Below are 18,125 nucleotides of genomic sequence, written 5' to 3' on the forward strand. Positions count from 1 at the left end.
TGCCTCCTCCTGTTCCATCACGTGTGCTGCTGCTGCTGCTGCTGGGTTAGCGTTACCGGTCCCTGTTTATGGAACCTCTTCTCTTTATTACATTTATGACTGCATGGCGGTAAAAATCATGCTATCCGCACGCTTCTTGTCCTCATGCAAGGCCTGGGTTGTTGTGTCTGAAAGCGTGGCCTTCTCCTCCTGCGCCTCCTCCTGTTCCATCACGTGTGCTGCTGCTGCTGCTGGGTTAGCGTTACCGGTCCCTGTTTATGGAACCTCTCATCTTTATTACATTTATGACTGCATGGCGGTAAAAAGCATGCTATCCGCACGCTTCTTGTCCTCATGCAAGGCCTGGGTTGTTGTGTCTCAAAGCGTGGCTTTCTCCTCCTGCACCTCCTCCTGTTCCATCACGTGTGCTGCTGCTGCTGCTGGGTTAGCGTTACCGGTCCCTGTTTATGGAACCTCTTCTCTTTATTACATTTATGACTGCATGGCGGTAAAAAGCATGCTATCCGCACGCTTCTTGTCCTCATGCAAGGCCTGGGTTGTTGTGTCTCAAAGCGTGGCCTTCTCCTCCTGCGCCTCCTCCTGTTCCATCACGTGTGCTGCTGCTGCTGCTGCTGGGTTAGCGTTACCGGTCCCTGTTTATGGAACCTCTTCTCTTTATTTCATTTATGACTGCATGGCGGTAAAAAGCATGCTATCCGCACGCTTCTTGTCCTCATGCAAGGCCTGGGTTGTTGTGTCTGAAAGCGTGGCCTTCTCCTCCTGCGCCTCCTCCTGTTCCATCACGTGTGCTGCTGCTGCTGCTGGGTTAGCGTTACCGGTCCCTGTTTATGGAACCTCTTCTCTTTATTACATTTATGACTGCATGGCGGTAAAAAGCATGTTACCTGTGCAAAGAAACATGACATTTTCCGCATTTAAAAGACAGTTTTTCCTTTGAAACTTTACAATCAATTTTCTCAAAAACTATAAGCTCTTTTTCAAATATTTTTTTTCCTCTTGTACCCACTCCCAAGGTGCACATACCCTGCTAATTTGGGGTATGTAGCATGTAAGGAAGCTTTACAAAGCACGAAAGTTCGGGTCCCCATTGACTTCCATTATGTTCGGAGTTCGGCGCAAACACCCGAACATCGCGGCGATGTTCGGCGAACGTTCTCGAACCCGAACATCTAGGTGTTCACCCAACACTAGCTTCAGCATGTAGTGTTGGTGGTACAGTGACACTGTACCACCAACACTACATGCTGAAGCCAGCCTAGCATGTACCATTTATGCTCAATCCATTTATGCTCAAAAATACAATCTACCTAGCTATCTGGGGTTCTCTTTGGACAACTGTTGAACACAAAAGGCAAGGCCATGCCTGGCTAAAAATCCTTAAGCAGTGGCTGGATGGTGTAATGGTTAAGGGCTCTGACACAGGAGACCAGAGTTCAAATCTCGTCTCTGTCTGTTCAGTAAGCCAGCACCTATTCAGTAGGAGACCTGAGGCAAGTCTTCCTGCTACTGCCTACCTTTCCCTGAAACTTAGGAAAACTGATACTACACTTGGTCTTAGCCAAAAGGCTGAGAAGCGTTCCATTGCTTGCAAGTCTCCACTGCATGGCTCTGCATTGGAGTTGGGTGACACCACCCCCACCACGAATGGCAGGCAGGCCTTCTGCTGCCGGCAGCCTGACACCTGCTAACTTTGTTTAGTTTTTTTGAAAATTATTATTGAAATTAGAATTATTGCCTTGAAATTTTTTTTTTATAAATAAAGTTGTTTTTTTTTACTTACAAATCTATACATAAATAATTTTCAATTTTTTTTTCAATAACCTATCTTTCCCTGAAACTTATAAAAACTGATACTACAATTTGAGAAGGCAAAGGCGTTACTTTGTACACAGCACAAGTTCTTTGTGGCACCGTACAGGTCAGCACTTGTCGGCAGGTATTAGCTCTGGAATTACCACAGTTATCAAAGTAACATATCAGTAAAAAAAAACATTGTAGTATTTTATAAGTAATTTAAATTTTCTATTAATAAAAAAAATAACAAAAAACGTATTATTCAATTTTCATCATCATGGCCTGCACTCTCGTTAACGTGTGCCATCACTACACAAACATTGCCGCCGAGAGGACTGACAGTTTATGTCCTGGGAGTGTCAACTAATGACAACCCTTTGAAGCTGTTTGCGTCGGTGCAATAAACCGTGAGTTTGGTCAGCCAGTGGGGGGCCGCCGAGCTGGAGGGGTAGCGGGCAGGACGGGGGTATTGGGCCTAGTGGTGGGGAGGGGGGTTGGACCCCCCTCCCTTGCCTGGGTCCCCCGATCTGCGCTCCCCTCCAGCTTTAAATAGTGAGTAAGCAGCCGACAGTAAGAGGCACGGGCGGGGGATCACTCATCTCTTCCTTGTTCCAGCGTGCGCTCCACTGACGTCACTTCCTGCAACGCCGGTCACTTACAATAGGGATTATAACCCTGTTCTGCGTCAAATGCGTAATTTTCTCAGGGACTTTTGGCATGTATCCCACTCCGGCATGTCCCCCTCCAGGTGTTAGACACCTTGAAACCACTTTTCCATCACTTTTGTGGCCAGAAACAGTTTTTCGTAGGTTTTAAAGTTCGCCTGCAGTCAGGGCCAGAGCTACCATAGGAAAAAATGGGCAGTTGCCCCGGGGTCCCAGAGCCTGTAGGGGCCCCCAAGTTGTCCCTCCCCCATCTTAACTGTTGCTCCCCAGGGACTCTGCAGAGTCTGTTAAGTTGGGAGGTGATTGGGGGAGGGTCAGCAGCCAGCTCAGGGGCCCAGGAGGGAAATTTGGCTGCAGCAAAGGGCCTCCAATGACGCTTTTTGGTTCGTGGATGTCTGTTGGTTTGCCCCAGGCTAATTTTGCCCTAGGGCCCAATTGTTACTTGAGCCGGCCCTGCCTGCAGTGCTGCTCAGCAAGATTTCGGATATCCAAGTTACCCAGATAATCCGAACTTTTTCCACTATCCGAACTTTGAATAGCAATTCGGATATTTTTTAAAATCCAAATAGACTATGCGAGCAAACTCGGATTTCCTATCTGAAATCTGAAATCCGGGCGGAAAGTTATCTCAGATATTTGAGCAGAAGCTAAAATCACCTTCAATGGCAAAAATTCCTTTCGAAGGCACTCAGGCCTAGAGAGAGGGAAAGAGAGAGAGAGAGAGAGAAGAGAGAGAGAGAGAGAGAGAGAGAGAGAGAGATTTAAGTGCCCACATCATCAATAAGTGTTTCCCTTTAAAAAAAATATGATGCTACATGCCTCATTTACCCTACAAAATGTTTTACAAGCAATTTAAAGCCCACTCAATTGTGTTGATCAGTCCAGGAAGAACATTTTGGCAGTGGATGTTTGATTCGGCGATCAATAAGAAGGTACTCTCACCTGTCCATGGCACGGTCCAGTCTCTGTTGGCCACAGTCTCTGTTTCTGCCTGCAGTGGCGGCGCCACACTGGGTCTTACCCAGGCTTCAGCCCCAGCTGTCATGTGGTCAGCCCCCCCAAAAGCCCCCTGTGGCCACCTCGAGTCCCAGTGACGTCCTCAGTGGCGCCTCTAGCGACTGGCACTCCAGACAGTCACCTAGAGTGCTGTCATAGGCTGGGAAGGCGGAATTGCACTCCCCTGCTGAATCTGCCGTCTGCCGCTGTGCTGCCCCTTTAAGCGGCGAGAACACTGCGGCTCAGCGCTCGGCTCCTTTCCTGTGGCCTCTCTGCCTTCTTCTAATGGGCTGCCTGCTGCGTGATTGGTCAGAAGTAGGTAGCTCCGCACCCAAGCCGATCACTGTTGGAAGGAAAGCAGGTGGGCGGGGAGGAAAGCGGGTGGGAAGTAGATGGGAGTAGGATGCCTCGCTTGCTCCTAAGCTGGTCAGAGGAGGAGAGCAGGTGGGCAGGAAGGTGAGTAGGGAAGAGATCCCGCCTTCAGCTGCTCTACTCTGCATCTTCCAGTACCTGTCTGTCGTCCACCACCAGGGGCATGACATTGGTAAGTAAATGGCACACACACCCACTACCACCTAATATCCTGCACCTACAACCAGCACCCACTATAGCTTGCACTAGGCACTCACTACCCCAAATAGCCTACACATGCACCCACCACTATAGATGCACCCACTACCCCTATAGCCTGCACCCACTCCCAGCAGCACCCACTATAGCGTGTACCTAGCTCCCTTTACCCCATAGCCTGAACCCACACCCCTATAGCAGCACCCACTATAGCCTGTACCTAGCTCCCTCTACACCCTATAGCCTGAACCCACCCCTAGCACCCACTATAGCCTGCACCCAACACCCACTACACACTATAGCCTGCACCCACACCTAGCACCCACTATAGCCTGCAGCTTGCACCCACTACCCCTATAGCCTGCACACACCCAGCACCCACTAAAGCCTGTACCTAACACCCAATCCCCCCTATAGTCTGCACACACTATAACCTGCACCTAGCACCAACTTCCCCTTATAGCCTGCACGGCTGCACCCACACCCAGCACCCTTTATAGCCTGCATCCAGCACCGACTATTGCCTGCACCCAGCACCTACTACCCATATAGCCTGCACCTAGCACCCACTATCCCCTATAGCCTGCACCCACTCCCAGCACACAATACAGGCTGCACCTAGCAACCACTATACACCATAGTCCTCCCACATTATTATTATATATTTAGCAGAGCAGAGAGAGAGACAGCCATTCCAGGACAATGGACTGGAGGTAATACACCCTGCCTAATGCTCTATTACCCATAGGGATTCTCTCTCTTTCTTTCACCACTCTGTCTGTCAGATGCTGAGACCAACAGGGCCCTGACCACCTTTGTCTTTCTGTCCATCCTCTGTCTCACTCTCCCTCTGCCCATCCTTTGTCTCACGCTCCTTCTCCTTCCACCTCTCTACTCAACAACTGTCTCTCGTTGCCCAACCTTTCTCACCCTCTTTCTCCCTTGCCCACCCTCTCTCCACCTCTGTCTCTTTTCACCTCTCTGCCCACCCTCTATCCCCCTCTGTCTCTTTTCACCTCTCTGCCCCCCCTCCCCCCCCCTCTGTCTCTTTCCTCCTATCTGCCCACCCTATCTCCCCCTTTGTCTCTTTCCACCTCTCTGTCCACCCTCTCTCCCCTTCTGTCTCTTTCCACCTCTCTGCCCACTCTCTCTCTGTCTACCCTCTACTGTGTGTGGACTGTGGAAATATATTGATGTGCATCTTTTAACTTGGAGGACTCATAATTCCTTATTTTGTCTTTACTTACAGGACTCATAGTTATTGTATTTGTGATTACCTCATGGTTGCAGCATTTTGTCATTAGTTGGAGGCCTCATGATTGCTGCGTTTGTTACTACTTGGAAGTCTTATGATTGCTGCATTTGTCATTTCTTGGAGGCCTCACTATTGCTGCATTTCTCATTGCTTTAAGGCCTTGTGTTTGCTGCATTTTTCATTACTTGGAGGCCTCAAGATTGTTGAATTTCTCATTACTTGTAATTTGCTCACAGTCTAATAATTTTTACCATAAATTTATGAGTATGTTGGGGGAACCGCGGTTGCCAGATTGTCTATTTTGGGGGAACCACTGCCATATTATCTGTATTTTGGAGGAACCTCTGCCAGATTACGTGTATTTTTGGTGAAATACTGTTAGATTACATGTATTTTGGGGGGCAACACTATGGCAGAGCTCAGACTTTGCCTGGCAGATTTTTTACACCATTGCTAAGGTCATGTATATTTGGCCCCACCCATGACTACACCCACATTCTGTTGCATGAACACCCATTTTTCAGCATGAGCCCCGCCTGCCAGCCATTGAGCCCCTTTTGAGCCCCCTAAAAATCTGAGGCTGGAGCCGCCACTGTCTACCTGGCATCTTCTTTACTTCCTGCCCCAATGCACCTAGGGGATGTTATGCAAGGGATAGACACTAGGAGCCTCTAGTGGTCACAGCGTTCCTAGTGCCTATTGCTTGCATTACACTACGCAGGCACCCAGGGACAGGAAGTGAAGAGCAGCAGCCGGCAGGGAGAAGCAGAGACTGGAACACCCGGGTGCGACAGACTGGTGAGGAGAACCGCTTGGGGGGACTGGGACCCTGGCAGGTGCACAAATTGTCAAAGATTTCATGCTGAAATTGTTTGAAAATATGTGTGCAGTGTGTGGAAGGAAATCGAGCAGATAGATCACTCTTTGATTTGATAATGATTGAAGAGGCAGCTATCTGCTGGCCATATTGACCAGTGTATGGCAACCTTGTTACAGATACTACAATAGATGGACAATGAAGGACAGCTATTAATTATTAGACAAATTACTAAGGACATTGTCAGTGACATTTGTGGACAGTTGTACTCACAGTACATTTTTAAATTATGTTTTCAAGAGCTATCTTTCCAGCTGACAACTGAGCAACAAACTAGCTAACTAGCTAAAAACACTTGAAATGAGAGGGACATGGAAGCTGCCATATTTATTTCCTTTTAAACAATGCACAATGCCTTGCTGTCCTGCTGATCCTGTGTCTCTAATACTTTTAGCCACAGCCCCTCAACAAGCATGCAGATCAGGTGCTCTGACTGAAGCCAGACTGGATTAGCTGCATGCTTGTTTCAGTCGTGTGAATCCGCCACTACTGCAATCAAAGAGATCAGCAGGACTGACAAGAAACTGGTATTGTTTAAAAGGAAACATCCATATCCCTCTCAGTTAAGGTTCCCTTTAATGCATGATTATGACCTGCAAGGCTGCAAATCAGAGACTTACAAATCTATCAGCTGATTAAACTGATCACAAAACTCACACCGTAAGTTTTTTAGGTGAAGGGCCAACCCTACTATGCATGTATCAATCACTTCACATCTGCATATTGTATATAGTACCAGAGACTGCATAACCTAAAGATTTGATACTTACCCGGGGCCTCCTCCAGCCCCATAAGCATGTTTGAGTCCCTCGTCGTCCTCCTGCAATCAGCCCACGGTAACTTGATGTATGGAAGTACAGAGGCGCCAATAGGATAAAATTAGATAAAAAGTTTAAAAATGTTCAGGTGGCGGTGGTGGACCAGCCACACACAAACAGACAAAAATGCTGTTGATTGGAGAAACAACAATTTATTCACATACTCCTATACAAGAAAGGCAGTTCTTGTTTAGGAGTATGTGAATAAATTGTTGTTTCTCCAATCAACAGCATTTTTGTCTGTTTGTGTGTGGCTGGTCCACCACCGCCACCTGAACATTTTTAAACTTGTTATCTAATTTTATCCTATTGGCGCCTCTGTAATTCCATACTTCAAGTCGACCACCCTTGGTGGAAGGGTGACAAACCCTCCTTTCTTCTTTCCACAGAGAGCGACATCTTAGTCCTGAGTGGGGTCAGGCCTAATCTCCCCACCTGCTCATACAGTGGTTGCCTAAGAGCAACCCCGGTTTGTAAATATAATACTTACGATTGAATCTTCTTCCGTTTTCATTAACATACTACACTATATTGGGCTCTCGGTCTCCATTTTTTTATATTTCCTACAAGCCCACGGTAACTGGCTTAGTTGTGTCAGTCGGGGTCTTCTGCGCATGTGCGGGACCTTTGCGCATGCACAGAAGACCTTGACTGACGCAACTCAGACAGTTACCAGGGCTGATTGCAGCTGAACTGTAGACTGCGGGAGGACAGCGAGGGACTCAAACGTGCTTATGGGACGGGAGGAAGCCCCAGGTAAGTATCAGATCTTTAGGTTATGCAGTCTCTGGTACACTTTAAAGTGTACCTGAGACCACAAAAATCTAAGTATTTATACTTACCTGGGGCTTCCTTCAGCTACCTTCAGGCCATGGGCCCCCTTGCCATCCTTCCAGGATGCTCCGATCCTCCACTGACCAGCCCAGTCTCTCCTTCTCCAGTCGCCCTAGTTGGCATAGCACTGTGCAGGCACAGAATGCTCCCAGCAATGGGGGTGCACACACAGCCAGGCCACGCATGTGCAGCACAGCAGGACTGGAGGAAGAGACCTGGCCAGCGGAGGTTTGGAGCATCCCGAGAGCATGGCAAGGGACCCCATGGCATGCTTTTATTTTATTTATTTTTGTCTCAGGTTTCATTTAGTGAGCTTTAAACCTACTCTTTAACCACTAGGCGGCCGCGTCACGCCGACAGGTGTGCACGCGGCACCAGCCCCAGGACTGCCTAACGCCAGTCGGTGTAAAGTTTTTGGGGCGTGGTTTGCAGGAGATCGCGCACACCGATGCGGGTGCATCTCCACTTGGATAATGGAGCTCTGCTCCGCCTTCAGTCTCCCAGTGGTGATCGCTGCTCCTAGACTGTTAGACGGCAAAACCACTTTCTATTTACTTAATACAACACTGCAATCTATGGCAGCGCTAAAGTGGAGACAGCCGTGTCACACAGGGAAGCAATCCGCTATCATAGGCTAAATCACGCTGATTGGCTGGTGGGGGGGGGGGGGGGGGGACTATAAAAATAAAAAAAATACAAAAATGTATTATGAAAATAATGATGTAAATATTTGTAAAAAAAAAAAAACAATGGGGGCGCAATCACAGCCCACCAACAGATAGCTCTGTTGGTGGGCACAAAAGGGGGGATCACTTGTGTGCTAAGTTGTGCAGCCCTTCAGTGAGGCCTTAAAGCTGCAGTGGCCCAATTTGTGAAAAATAGCCTAGTTTGTAGGGGGGTTTAAGCCTGTGGACACTGGTCCTTAACCATTTAAGCCTTCTGGACGTAGAGGCTACGTCCAGAAGGGCATGTGCACTCCCGCAGTCGATCACGCACGTGCACGCGTGCTGCCGTGCCACGGTTCATTAGTCCAGGGATCAATGAATCGGGACATGGTGCTTGATCATTGATCCCTTTCCCGTCAGAAAAAGCGACTGCTTCTCTCAGAAGCCTCGCTCTTTCTGCCTCTTACGTACCCCCTATGTCCCTCTAAGCGTATATGTTACGCTTAGAGTGACGTCATGTAAACAAACTCATGGTTGCCATCTTGTGGCCAAATAGTAAAACTACATCTGCATGTAAAAAAAACCAAAAGCATATTTACATAAAAAAATTATTATTTACATCCCACCCTCCCAAAAATACTCCAATAAAATGTTTAATAAAAAAAACATTACAAAAATAAAAAAAACACAAATATTTACCTAAGGGTCTAAACTTTTTAAATATCCATGTAAAGATGAAATATATTTTTTTTTAAGTATAAGCTTATAATTCTTCCTGTTAAAATGCACTTACAGTAAAGTAGCTCTTAGCAAAATGTACCACCCAAAGAAAGCCTAATTAGTGGCGGAAAAAAACAAGATATAGATCAATTCATTGTGATAAGTAGTGATAAAGTTATTGGCAAATGAATGGGAGGTAAAACTTGCTCGGATGCATAAAGTGAAACACGACTGAAGGCTGAAGTGGTTAAGTGGTTAATCAATTAATTCACACATGACATATGTATCTACTAGCTCATTTGTTTAAAATAAGACACACAGAATAATCACACAAAAACATCAATCACACAAAAACAACATTTTTAGGACATTGTATTAAATTGTACATTGCCACCACATTATATAACATGTGGTAACATATGCTGATCTGTGTTTAGTGAAATATTGCTGGTCTTCACTGTTCAATGTTAGTATATTATTAGAAGGCAATATATTATAGCATTAATGCATTCATTAAAGCACTGCATAATGTGAGTGTGGATAGTATTTTATAAATAAAATTATAGAATATAGAAGGAGGCTGACTACTGTTCTTGGACAGATTTGGGAACTGTAGACGTAGCACACTCGAAGTGAAACTATATCTAATGATGCAAATTTCTCTCTTACCTTACCCTGGGACATCCCTGGGCTGCTTTTTCCACTTCATTGCCAGGTATTACACAGCTAGTTTGATGCTTTATTTACCATTGGTAGGTCACCCATGGGGTTAGGGTTATCTGATATTTACCAGCTTTGATTTGGGTAACTAGGTCTTGGAGAAAAATTACGTATTTTTCGGATTATAAGACGCTCCTGACCATAAGGTGCACCTAGGTTTAGAGTACAAAAACCAGGGGAAAAATATATACTAAACCTGGTGCATCCAATCTTGAGGATTATGCCCCCTTTGTACCTCATGCCCCCTTCTACCTCCCTGTGTCCTCCTCTGTCTCCCTTGTGTCCCCCATTGTCTGGCTCTGTCCTGCTCTATGCCCCTTTGTGTCCCACTTCTGTCCTCCTCCATGCCCCTTTGTGTGTCCCTGTGTCTTCCTCTGCATGGGCACAGTACAGGGTGTCCCCAACATTGCAGGGGGTTGGAGGTTCATATCGGCAGGCATTCACAAGTCAGGAACCCCTGCATTTCGACTATAACACGTAGTGACTCCCCCCCCACCCACTTTTGGGGGAGAAAAAGTGATTCTTATAGTCCAAAAAATACAGTAGTAAGATTTAGTTTAATCTTCTGGTGACCGGCTGCCTAACCCCCCTTAAGGACCAGGCCATTTTAAATGTGTGTGTGTGGGGGGGGGGGCACTTTTTGGGGGTCAAGCAGCTGGATCCCCAGTATAGCTAGCTAGGCATGGTGTCCCCAGTGTAGCCAGTTGTTCCCTGTATTACCAGCAGCCTTTACTCACCTCCCAGGCTCCAGCAATGAGCAGCTCTAGCCCTCTCCGCTCTGCCCGACATCCCTGGTCGTACTGCCGCTAAATTCCAGGTCGCGGTTTGATGACGTCATCAAGCCAGGACCCGAAACTTAAGGCAGAGCAAGCGGGGATGCCATCCAGAGTGTAGGGGAGCGACGATCGCCAGGGGAACGTTAGGAAGGTGAGTCCCCACCTGCTTCTTCCCCTCAGACCGCCGCTGCCAATAGTGAACACTACAATCGGCCAGTGATCGTAGTGATCATGTGCTCAGGAGCCAATTGCGATGGCTCCTGATCACTGAGGGGAAATGTTAGCTGTCATGTAACAGCTTAATCTCCCCTCTTGGGTGCGCACAATCGCGTCGGGAGCGGAAACGCCAGGTGACGTAGATCCTAAATAGGATTTACTACACGTGGTCCCCACAAGGTTTATAGATGGAATGGGGAATCTCTCAATGGAAAGCAGGTCATTTGGGCACTAGCTGCCATTCAATAAAATGGGCACTGCATAAACTGCAATATTAATTGTGGCTATTGCAGCATCCACTGTGTAATTTAGGTGCAAGACGCACTCAATAAATATCAGTAGTAGGTGGCACAGATATTGACAGAGGGATAATTTTGCGGTGGATTGTGGGGCTAAAATAGGCAGATATTGTGGCTTTGGGGAATGCAGTTGGTTGGTGTTAAGCTTCAACAGAGGTTAGTGTGAGAATAGCATTGGGTTAGGTGATAAATATCGGCAGAGATTGTGTGTATGTGTGTGTGTGTGTGGGGGGGGGGGGGGGGGGCGTGTAGGTTAGTGGTGTACTAGAGGGTGGTTTGTGTGAGAAGAAGGTTAAGTTAGGTGATAGTAAAATATTGGTAAAAATACTCTACTGTCAGCCACTGCCCAATAATTTTACTAATATTCTACAAGCAACTTTCCCCGATGACCAGGTTTCTGTGGTGTTCTTTTTCCACCTACGTCTTTTACTGTGAATGGTGAAGAATGCCTATTAGGGATGAGTGAGTAGAACGCCTCTGATAGTCTTGTGAAAATGTCCTCAAATTTGAAATTATCATCTAAGCTTGTTTGCGAATCTTAACCACTTGAGGACCACAGTCTTTTCGCCCCTTAAGGACCAGAGCCTTTTTTTCCATTCAGACCACTGCAGCTTTCACGGTTTATTGCTCGGTCATACAACCTACCACCTAAATGAATTTTACCTCCTTTTCTTGTCACTAATACAGCTTTCCTTTAGTGCTATTTGATTGCTGCTGCGAGTTTTAGTTTTTATTATATTCATCAAAAAAGACATGAATTTTGTCAAAAAAATGACTTTTTTAACTTTCTGTGCTGACATTTTTCAAATAAAGTAAAATTTCCTATAAATTTGATAAAAAAAAAAAAACATTCAGTGTATATTTATTGGATTGGGTAAAAGTTATAGCATTTAAAAACTATGGCGCCAAAAGTGAATTTTCCTATTTTCAAGCATCTCTGACTATTCTGACCCCCTGTCATGTTTCATGAGGTGCTAAAATTCCAGGATAGTATAAATAATACCCCCTAAATGACCCCATTTTAGAAAGAAGACACCCAAAGGTATTCTGTTAGGAGTATGGTGAGTTCATAGAAGATTTTTTTTTTTTGTCACAAGTTAGCGGAAATTGATTTTAATTGTGTTTTTTCACAGTGTCATTTTCCGCTGACGTCAACATTGCAAAGTGTATTATACACTTTGTATGCGGCGATCCGGGTGCTAATAACCCGCCGGCGCTTCCGAACGGCCGGCGGGTTACAGCGCGGGGGGGCGGATCCAGTCGCCGGTGGCTGATCGCGTCACAAATGACGCGATTGCCGCATAACCACGCCCGCCGCCGCCACCGCCGATGGGCGTATTGCGGTCGTTTGAGCCCAGCCCTTGCCGCCGCCCATCGGCTTAAGGCGGTCGGCAAGTGGTTAATGTCAATGGGCCAACTTTAAAGGCTATTATCAAAGCCCCTCTATTGTACATGTTAGAACCAATGTGTAGGAAACAGTGGAATCAACTAAAAAAAAGGTCCAAAAGAGGCAGCAGGCGGGGGGCGGGGGGGGGGGGGGGGGGTGGAGAGACGGACGCTGTGATGGAGAGGGGAGGACTACAGGTACCACGGGTTCACACAGCTTTAACCTATGTAAATCTGCACTGATTAAATCTTATAGCTGACAGTTTTCTCAGTAGCTGGCGATAGAGTTTAGATAGTGAACAAGCTTGTGTATGTAGTGTAATGCTGGGAATACACGGTTAATTTTTTAGCCATTTAGATGGCTCAATAGATAATTTTCGACATGTCCGATCTTCACTGCTTAATTCCGCATTGAGCACAATGGAACAATGGAAAAGGATAAGAAAAACGAGCGGAAGATAAGAGAATCGCCTGCGGAATCAAGTGGGGAATCGATCGAGTGGGAGAATCAGGCGGCAAAACCGAGCTGCGTATTCCCACCATATCACACACTTCTACCTAACACTTTAGCGCATAATAAATAATATAAATAACAGATCTGCACACAATACACCTTATAAATCACAGTACTTAGTTGGCTAAACAGACCTAACTACAAGCTATCTCTCTCTGAAGCATACACTTCTCTCCCTGTCTCTCTCTCTAACTGCTATCACACAAATGGCATCCCTCCAACCCTTTTATATCTGTCCATGGTGGGATCGCTTCTCCTTGGTTTCTGAGCCTTGCTGTGCATCCTGGAAGCAAATGATTTGGTCAGCAGACGCCCATTTCGCACTTCCTGTTAACATTTTGGTGCCATCTTGCCCCAGGTTTTGCCACCATGGCAAATCTTTGTGCCTTTCTCACAGGAAACTTTGGTAAGTGAGAAAGGCCTGATTTGCAGCAAGATCGATCTTACAAATCTCACTTGCTCATCCTATTTACATTGAATTGCATGGCTAGTGACACTAGCATAGAGAAGAAATATATAAATAAGGATCAGACAATAAAAATAATAATTTTTACAACATTGCTTGATGTGAATTTTATTCCTTCATATATTTCTGGAGTGAATTGAACATGTTCAGCAGGAATATTATTTGAAAGAGATAAGGAAGATAAGGAATATTATTTCAAAGGTCTGACAGGGGAGTAGCAATAACCATAGCAGCTGCTATGGGGCCCTGGAGCAAAGGGTGCCCAGTAGGTACGTACTGTATTCACCATTAACTTTTTTGTGCTTCACCACCCTCTGACTTTGTCTCACTGCCCATGAACTATGTGCAGTGTTAATTGCCCAATCAACTCATATCCATAAGATAAGGGCAAGCGGCATTGCTTAACCACATTTTAGCTATGTCCCTATTTAACCAGCAATAACTTTATTCCTACTTATGACACCTAAATTAAATATATATTGTTTTTTTTTTCAAGACAAACTAGGCTTTCATTGCATGGCATTCTTTCCCTCAAACAATTTTGTTGCCTATGTATTTTAATGGGAAAAAGAGGGGAAAAAATGAAAAAACACATTATTTCTCAGTTTTACCAATTCCAGTTTAAAAATAAAAAAGCACTACTGTAGATAAAAAACACAAATTTTGTTAAGCTATTTCTACCGCTTATCACAAAACTTTGATTATGTTTCTGTCACAGTTTATGGTGAAGATATTTGATTCTGAATTAATGCTACGGTGTGCATTTTTCACTATGAACTGAGAAAATAAAATTATTTTAATGGTAAAAATAAATCGTATTGGTTCAGGAAAAATATATTCCCTTTCACCAATTAGTGCTGTATCAGATAGTGCCAGAAGTGTGCACAGGAGCAAGCCCAATTCTGCACAGCACTGGTTCACCTCCAAGACGTATATCTATGTCCTCGTAGCTTAGATGAAGTCACAGAGGACGTAGATACACTGCAGTGGTGGATAAAGGGGTTAAGAGTGCCTATATTCTAGGGCCCCATGAAAGGTCTGCTATGGGGCCCCATGATATCTAGCTACGCCACTAGGGTCTGATTCAAAACGCTTTTCTGATGAATTATCTCACCTTACCTATTAACCTCCCTGGCGGTAACCCCTGGCGTGCCCAACCCCCCCTCCCCTTCCCCCCCCCAGCTATACTACACTGTTCAAACTCCTGCTTTCCTAAACTAGATACACTGACTAACCACTACAATAGCATTGAAATCTCACCTATCCAGGATGGTTGACAGCTTCTTCTTTAAAAAGTAGTCGGTCCGGTGTGGGTGTCCAGGCTGCACATCATTTTAATGAGGTCCACGGTCAGATGGCAGCAGCAGCAGCGTGATCTGATGTGTTTCCGACTCCCCGAGCGGCAGCAGACCCTGTGCTGATCTGCAATGCTTCTTTTGTCCCTGCAGTAAGGCAGCAGTATGATCTGATGTTTTCTGATTCCTGATTCCTCCGTACTGCATTGGCGATTGGCGCCCTCTCATGACCTGCCACACACTTGAGGTGACATCACTAAGCAAGGCAGTATGGAAGCCTCAGAGGACTCTGCCATTATAGTGGCTGAGGGTGTCCTGCTCTGCCCGGATCGCGCTTACACAGGGCTGATGCAGGGACAGGATAAATGCCGGCAAACATTGCAGAAAAGGGCCAGCATTGCAGGGCCAGTGTTGCTCGGATACCTCATTATCCTATTCGAGTTTGGTCGAATTCAGATAGTAAACTATCCGAATTCACTCGAAGTTCAATATCCGAGGTAATCGAATATCCGATTCGACCTCGGATATCCGACGTCACTATCCGAGTCTGTATTCGAGTAAAATATTCGAGCTGGTCTTAAATAGCTTGTAAAACTTGTATTGGAGGTCAATGATGCATGAAACCACCTTTTTTTATGAAGAAAAACATCAAGTGATTATGCGGTGATGTAGTAGTTATAAAAAAGGTATCAAAAATAGTAAATTAACTTCATGAAAAGTGTTTGCATGAGAAGGTGTGTCCAAAATGGTTGTAAGTTGGAAGTCTTATTTTACGTCGTCTTCATCTTCTTCTTCTATATCTTCTTCTTCTTCTTCTTCTTCTTCTTCTATATCTTCTTCTTTTTCTTCTTCTATATCTTCTTGTACTCGAATCTTCTTCATCTTCTACTTCTTGTATCTTCTTCAATTATCTTTTTCTTCTCCTATATCTTTTTCTTCTTCTATATCTTCTTCTTCTTCTATATCTTCTTCTTCTTCTATATCTTCTTCTTCTTCTTCTTCTTCTTCTTCTTCTTCTATACCTTCTTCTTCTTCTTCTTCTATATCTTCTTCTTCTTCTTCTTCTCCTTCTTCTATATCTTCTTCTTCTTCTTTTATATATTTTCTTCTTCTTCTATATCTTCTTCTTCTTCTTCTATATCTTCTTCTTCTTCTTCTATATCTTCTTCTTCTTCTTCGTCTTCGTCTTCTTCTTCTTCGTCTTCTATATCTTCTTCTTCTTCGTCTTCTTCTTCTATATCTTCTTCTTCTATATCTTCTTCTTCTATATCTTCTTCTTCTTCCTCTTCTTCTCTATCATTATATTAAGTGTCTTGGTTTTCCTTTCTTTTGTAAGTTTTTTTACTTCATTCGGGGAAATATTTTATTTTAATAACAACACCATAGTTATATTTGTGTTGATGGCATAATAGGTAGGTAGTAGAGGCACATTGCAAGCCACAGTGCCTTTTTCTGTGTACCCTGGCGGTGGTAAAACACAGACATCAGCAGGAGGAGGAAGTAGTTGCAGGCTTGTTGCAGCTATTGTAGTGTGGTAATAGCTGTCGGTAGGAGAGTGAGTGGGCAAGTGGCAGCAGAAAATAGTTCTTCTTCTGTTCTCCCTGGCAGTGGTAGCAGCACACAGACAGCAGAAGCTCAATGCAGCTACAGGAGGAGGAGAAGTGTGTGTCAGGCAGTGTGATGTGACTGACATAATAGGCCCTGGTTCCTAGCAGTGGTACCAGGGCCGTAAATAAACAGCATGAGGTTCCAGACAGCGGTCGTGAAGGCCACATTGTGTCCAATACACAATTGGAACAGCACAGTTTTCAACCCGAACACCTCTAAAATAATTACAATTTTTTTTTCAAAATTAATGCAGGCAGCTATTTTTGAGCGTAATAGCTGTTGGTGCATGGGCAGCAGCACCTTGTAATGTTTTCCCTGGCAGTGGAGACACAGACAGCAGGAGGAAATACAACAGTAGGCAGAGCAGGACACCCACAGCCACAATAACGGCAGAGTTCTCCGTACTGCATTGGCGATTGGCGCCCTCTCATGACCTGCCACACACTTGAGGTGACATCACTAAGCAAGGCAGTATGGAAGCCTCGGAGGACTCTGCCATTATAGTGGCTGAGGGTGTCCTGCTCTGCCCGGATCGCGCTTAAACAGGGCTGATGCAGGGACAGGATAAACGCCGGCAAACATTGCAGAAAAGGGCCAGTATGCAGGGCCAGTGTTGCTCGGATACCTCATTATCCTATTCGAGTTTGGTCGAATTCGGATAGTAAACTATCCGACTTCACTCGAAGTTCAATATCCGAGGTAATCGAATATCTGATTCGAACTCGGATATCCGACGTCACTATCCGAGTCTGTATTCAAGTAAAATATTCGAGCTGGCCTTAAATAGCTTGTAAAACTTGTATTGGAGGTCAATGATGCATGAAACCACCTTTTTTATGAAGAAAAACATCAAGTGATTATGCGGTGATGTAGTAGTTATAAAAAAAGGTATCAAAAATAGTAAATTAACTTCATGAAAAGTGTTTGCATGAGAAGGTGTGTCCAAAATGGTTGTAAGTTGAAAGTCTTATTTTACGTCGCCTTCATCTTCTTCTTCTATATCTTCTTCTTCTTCTTCTTCTATATCATCTTCTTTTTCTTCTTCTTCTATATCTTCTTCTACTCGAACCTTCTTCATCTTCTACTTCTTGTATCTTCTTCAATTATCTTTTTCTTCTCCTATATCTTTTTCTTCTTCTATATCTTCTTCTTCTTCTTCTTCTTCTTCTTCTATACCTTCTTCTACTTCTTCTTCGTCTTCTTCTATATCTTCTTCTTCTCCTTCTTCTATATCTTCTTCTTCTTCTATATCTTTTTCTTCTTCTTCTATATCTTCTTCTTCTTCTTCTTCTTCTTATATATCTTCTTCTTCTTCTTATATATCTTCTTCTTCTTCTTCTTCGTCTTCTTCTTCTATATCTTCTTCTTCTATATCATCTTCTTCTATATCTTCTTCTTCTATATCATTATATTAAGTGTCTTGGTTTTCCTTTCGTTTGTAATATTTTTTTTACTTCATTCGTGGAAATATTTTATTTTAATAACAACACCATAGTTATATTTGTGTTGATGGCATAATAGGTAGGTAGTAGTGGCACATTGCAAGCCACAGCGCCTTTTTCTGTGTACCCTGGCGGTGGTAAAACACAGACATCAGCAGGAGGAGGAAGTAGTTGCAGGCTTGTTGCAGCTATTGTAGTGTGGTAATAGC

The 18,125-nt window shown here is 44.7% G+C and overlaps 1 pseudogene; it reads right to left on the reverse strand.

Moving 5' to 3' along the window:
* Nucleotides 1-1,452: 1,452 nt before the first annotated feature.
* LOC137520058 (U2 spliceosomal RNA) lies at nucleotides 1,453-1,578 on the reverse strand (annotated as a pseudogene).
* Between the last annotated feature and the right edge of the window lie 16,547 nt (nucleotides 1,579-18,125).

This window comes from Hyperolius riggenbachi, chromosome 5 (assembly GCF_040937935.1).
Source record: "Hyperolius riggenbachi isolate aHypRig1 chromosome 5, aHypRig1.pri, whole genome shotgun sequence".
Lineage (NCBI taxonomy): Eukaryota > Metazoa > Chordata > Amphibia > Anura > Hyperoliidae > Hyperolius > Hyperolius riggenbachi.